Source organism: Leucoraja erinacea, chromosome 8, assembly GCF_028641065.1.
Source record: "Leucoraja erinacea ecotype New England chromosome 8, Leri_hhj_1, whole genome shotgun sequence".
Lineage (NCBI taxonomy): Eukaryota > Metazoa > Chordata > Chondrichthyes > Rajiformes > Rajidae > Leucoraja > Leucoraja erinaceus.
This window is the reverse complement of record NC_073384.1, coordinates 17,509,069-17,514,991: the sequence shown is the minus strand read 5'-3', so window position 1 is coordinate 17,514,991 and position 5,923 is coordinate 17,509,069. Positions and strand designations below refer to the sequence as shown.

Genomic DNA, 5,923 nt, shown 5'->3' with positions numbered 1-5,923 from the left:
GTGTCAGAAGAAGGGTCCCAACACAAAACTACACCCATCGTGTTTCCCAGAGATGTTGTCTGACCCACTGAGTTACTCCAGCACCCCGTCATTTTTGGTAAACCAGCATCTGCAGTTTCCTTGTGTCACCAAAAGCCTCCTTATACAGCAATTTAAATAACAATGTTGTTACTGGAGATGTTAAAAATTTAGAAACAAGTAGGCCAATTCAGCTCTCCACCCTGCTCTGCCATTCAATAAAGGTCACATTAACCGTTTACTCAATTATGGTTTTCTGTCTGAACCTCAAATCACTAATATTTATATTTAAAAATGTATCAATCCCTGTTTTTATTATCACATAGGATTATTTTAACAACAATTTTTGTGCCCCCTCCAACGTCAATCTCTCAGCCATAAAATTACATATGATGGAAAAATAACATTCAACTGCTGGCATAATTCAATGGATCAGACAGCATCGGATGTAGTGTACTTGGACTTTCAGAAAGCCATAAAAACACATAACAATTACAGCACGGAAACAGGCCCTTCTAGTCCGTGCCGAACACTTACTCTCACCTAGTTCCATCTACCTGCACTCAGACAAAGCTTATCCACGTCAACTCTGTCTATCCCTCTCATCATTTTAAAGACCTCCATCAAGTGCCCCCCTTAACCTTCTGCGCTCCAAAGAATAAAGACCTAACTTGTTCAACCTTTCTCTGTAACTTAGGTGCTGAAACCCATGCAACATTCTAGTAAATCTCCTCTGTACTCTCTCTATTTTGTTGACATCTTTCTTATAATTTGGCGACCAAAAATGTTAAAATTGTACAAGGCATTGGTGAGGCCAATTCTGAAGTATGGTGTACAATTTTAGTCGCCTAATTATAGGAAAGAGGTCAACAAAATAGAGAGAGTACAGAGGAGATTTACTAGAATGTTGCCTGGGTTTCAGCAACTAAGTTACAGAGAAAGGTTGAACAAGTTAGGGCTTTATTCTTTGGAGCACAGAAGGTAAAGGGCAGACTTGATAGAGGTCCTTAAAATGATGAGAGGGATAGACAGAGTTGACGTGGATAAGCTTTTCCCACAGATAGTAGGGAAGATTCAAACAAGGGGATATGACTTGAGAATTAAGGGACAGATGTTTAGGGGTAACATGAGGGGGAACTTCTTTACTCAGAGAGTGGTGGCTGTGTGGAATGAGCTTCCAGTGAAGGTGGTGGAGGCAGGTTCGTTTTTATCATTTAAAAATAAATTGGATAGTTATATGGACGGGAAAAGAATGGAGGGTTATGGTCTGAGCGCAGGTATATGGGACATGGGGAGAATATGTGTTCGGCACGGACTAGAAGGGTCGAGATGGCCTGTTTCCGTGCTGTAATTGTTATATGGATATATTAACGGGTCCCTTTCAGAATAGTAGGCAGTGCCTAGAGGGGTGCCGCAAGGCTCAGTGCTGGGATCGCAGCAATTTGCAATATACATTAATGATTTAAGATGAAGGAATTAAAAGTAACATTCACAAATTTGCAGATGACACAAAGCTGGGTGGCAGTGTAAACTGTGAAGAGGATGCTAGAAGGGTGCAGGGTGACTTGGACATGTTGGGTGTGTGGGCAGATGCAGTAGAATGTGGATAAATGTGAGGTTATCCACTTTGGTGGCAAGAACGGGATGGCAAATTATAATCTGATTGGTGTGAGACTTGGGTGCCCTTGTACATCAGTCACAGAAAGTAAGCATGCAGGTTAAATGGTCAGTGAAGAAAGCTAATGGCATGTTGGCCTCCATAACGGGAGGAGTTGAGTATAGGAGCAAAGAGATCCTTCTGCAGGGCCCTGGTGAAACCACACGTGGAGTAATGTGCGCAGTTTTGGTCTCCTAATTTGAGGAAGGACATTCTAGCTATTGAGGGAGTACAGCATAAGTTCACAAGGTTAATTCCCAGGATGGCGGGACCGTCATATGATGAAAGAATGGAGTGACAGGGCTTGTATTTATTGGAATTTAGAAAGATGAGAGGGGATCTTATATAAACATGTAAAATTATTAAGGGACTGGACACGTTAGATGCAAGAAACATGTTCCCAATGTTGGGAGAGCCCAGAACCAGGGGCCACCATTTAAAAATAAGGGGTAGGCCATTTAGAACTAAGATGAGGAAAAACATTTTCAGACAGATCAGCCATGAAGTGGCCTATTCCTGCACATATTCTATATTTATCTGCAGAGGCAAACGCATGTTCCACAGTTGGGGATCAAAACCATGCATTGCAAAACAAATCGACTAGAAACGATAGCAACGTTTAAGAAGCATCTGGTCAGACATGGACAGGAAGAGAATGGAGGAATTTGGATCAAGTGGATGCCGATGTGCAATTCAAACCGGCATCATGGCGGGACGTTGTTGGTCAAACAGACCGTTCAAAATCTGTACTGTTCTACCATCTATTCTTCTGCCTCTACAGATGCTGCTCGATCTGTTTAAATAACAAAAACTACCGAAGGAACTAAGTAGTAGGAAATAGGAAGACATCTGTGGAAGAAAAATAGACAGACGACGTTTTGAGTTGGACCCTCCTTCAGTCCGATGAAGACCCGCAACATTCTGTCCATCTCACGCCACCAATGCTGCTCGATCCGTTGACTGCGTCCAGCAGTCTGTTTTTGGCTTCGGATCCCAGCGCCCGCATATCTGCCATGTCTCTAATCACACAGAATTATTTTTTTTGGTGACGCTTGGCGCAGACCGAGTATCTGCTAACGTTTTACCGAGACTCAAGAAGTACTCCCACGGGCTGCAAGCACACGGTCGAGAGATGGTCGTGTGTAAACCAAAGGACAGAAAGAAAATGGACGAAGGCACCAGTTACTGCCGCAAAGTCAACGCAGAGTGGGGAGTGGGGGGGTGGCTGCCTCTCGTCATCTGCAGGTTTGGGGAAGGGGCGGCAGTCGGATGTTCATCCTCGTAAAGTGGGGGGGGGACAAATACGCTCAACCCCATCGGGGTTGGGGCGACTATTCATCCCGGCCAGGGCTTGGGAAAGGGGGGCGACCAATCATCCCGGCAATGGGGTTGCGGGGCGGTGGACGGCCGCGTCCCGGACAGAAGTGTTGGGGGGGGGGGGAGAGCCTCGGTCAGTGGATGGCGGCAGCTTGCTCGCCCAGAGCCGGCCACAACAGGCTGGAACCGGTTGGCCTCCATACAAACACACGGGACGCCATTTCGCAGACTGCGTGAGGTCGATACCACCACGCCATCGCTACTTCACCAATACTGAACGACACACACTCGACGAGGCACCATTTACCTGAAGACGTTGACGTTCACGCTGACGAGAGAGGACAGGGAACAGCAGCAACCGCAGATACAACAACAACCGCCGCCGCCGCCGCCGCCGCACCGGTCTCAGAGTTTCGCGTGAGGATGGGCGGGACCGCTGACTGGTTGACGAGTGCTCAGGCTGCCCGTGATTGACAGCCCGCGCCGCCAATGGGACAGCGGCGTTGGGTGGGCGACGGAGAGGCGTGATATGCAAATCGAGAGCACGGCGCCGGCTGATTGGCCGCGGGGGCGGGGCGCGGCCATGCGATGTGCGCGGGCACGAGGCGAGCGGGGCGCGCGCCGGGCCGGGTGAGTGTGTGAGTGTAAATGTGTGTGGAGCGTCTCACCTCAAGTTAACGCATTGCACCTTCCCTCTAAGTGCTCGCTCTCTGGCCGGCGCCATTGGGCACCATCCCCTTTAAAGCCCACGCTGCGTTTTTTTGTTACATTTGAACCGTTGCACGACATGTCTTTCTGTCGTCGGGATAACAGGACACACAGCTCCTGTTCCCATAGTAAGGGTAGGGGGGTAGCACACTCCTCTGGTAGGAGTGAAGTCGGTCTCCGGTCCCTTGTTAGGACCGCAGCACAAGGTGTGCAGGCGGCTAGTGGAGAGGCGGCTTGACTTTTACGGTTCCGTTCCTGCAGATTGTCAGTGAAAGACATTGAACTTCTGACGTGTAGCGCCAATTCAGCCAAAGTCTTTCCCAACGAGCAAAGGACAACGTGGTGGAGGAACTCAAGCGGTTCAGGCAACATCTGTGGAGGGAAATGGACAGACGACGTTTCGCATAGAGACCCTTCCTCAGTCTGATGGTTCCTTCCTCTCAGCCTGACGAAGGGCCCCGACCCCAAATGCCGCCTATCAACCCCCCCCCCCCCACCCCCAGCACTTTGAGGTTTATTTGTTCAAGATTCCAGCATCTGTCGTCTATTGTGGATCTGTCCCACTTCATACTCGGTACGATCCACCTGTCATCACTGGTTAAACCTGTTCATTTTAACATGACACGTGCTCATTTTAAAGTTCTCTAGTTTTCGGATAGACTCATCGGTCTAAAGACAAATTGGCGGCGGGTCAGGCAGCATCTGTTGAAGGCGAATGGACCTGTAATGTCGCCTGTCCATGACCCGCTGAGTTCTTCTAGCAGTTTGTTCTTTTGGTCAAGAACCTTTTTGCCAGAATGGAATTGTTAAATTCTAGAGGCCATAGTTCTCTATACCGAGAGTGGCCGGTGCCTCAGTATGCCTGGGGTGGTAGATGCAGAGGTGACATTTAAGAAGTTTGCAGGTAGGCACGTGGACATGCAAGGAATGAAACAATATAGATCACATACAGGCAGAGGGAGTAGATTTGGCATCAGGTCTGGTGCAGGCATTGTGGGCAGGTGGCCCTATTCCTGTGCTGTACTATTCTATGAGTGCCTGAACTTCAACTGCAGTCTCTTGTGACTCTCATTGTTGGTCTCTCTGTCTCTTTAATCTGCAACCCTCTCAGATATGGGGTTGATGTAATTTTAAACACTTTATTTGCTTGTCCATTGGTGACCGGTTTTTATCTCTCTGCGACCTAAACGTCAAAATTCCTTCATGAAATGTTATCTCCACCTCCATTTCCAATTTTAAGATTCCTCAAAACCAATTTTCGAATTGCCTGCAATATAAAGCTATTGCAATCTGGTGATGTTTTGTCTGATGTTATTCCTGAGAGGAACTGTGATATTTTGCTATATTTTACATTTGCTACGTCGATCCTGAAGGGTCTTGATCAAGAATTTGTGTTTATTTGTCATATGTTTCAGATATGAACCAGATCAATATAATATTTACGTGGTGCAGCTACGTGCATAATAAATACAATGCCAACAGCAAGAAATACACAATAAATTATCAGTTATTCTGTAAATCAGACTATAATAGTCTCAAAGTCAAGTACGCAGAACAAACACAGGAATACAAAATCCATAGTGGTTGAGTGCTGAGCGGGGTAGTGATTAGGATTGTGCAGGAACCTGACTTTGGTGCCTTCCCACATAGTGGGAAACTTTGATTCTGCTGTGTGGGGATGTTTTATGTCAAATTCTATAGTATGTTGTGTTCTTTATTTTTATTGTATGGCTGTATGGGAATTTCATTTCACTGTGCCATCTGGCACATGTGACAATTAAATGTATCTTGTAATGGTTTACGGAAATAAAATTTTCCTGAATCTGGAATTAACAGTTCTCAGGTTCATGTACCTTCTTCCTGATGGTATCAGTGAGCAGAAAGCATGTGATGATATCAGCTGCCTACTTGAGGCAGCGATTCTTGTAAGTCAACAATAAAGTCAATGATAAAGTCCAGAGCAAGATTGTTGTTGTGGCAACACTTAACCAGATCTTTGACCTCCCTCCTGTACTCTGATCCAGATAAGGAGAAGCAGAGAGGTTGGTTCTGATAGAGAATATGGAACGGGGTCAATGTTTAAGCAAATATATATTTTTTCTCAGCAGGTTGTGAGTCTTTGGAACTCTTCACTCAAAGGTTGGTGGAAACAGAGTCTTTGAATATTTTTGAGCTGGAGGGAGAGGGAGATGGACTCTTGATAAGTGAGGAGGTGAAAGGTTT

General features: G+C 46.3%; 1 protein-coding gene across 2 annotated transcripts in view; it reads right to left on the bottom strand.

The window, feature by feature from the left end:
* Positions 1 to 3,456, bottom strand: part of LOC129699377 (CD276 antigen-like) — a 48,100-nt gene extending 44,644 nt beyond the window's left edge. The window contains exon 1 of one of the 2 annotated variants that reach the window (XM_055639098.1): positions 3,300 to 3,456. The gene's annotated coding sequence lies outside the window, so the exon portion shown is untranslated. The remainder of the gene's footprint in view (positions 1 to 3,299) is intronic. The other variant, XM_055639099.1, reaches the window with a different exon arrangement.
* Positions 3,457 to 5,923: the final 2,467 nt, after the last annotated feature.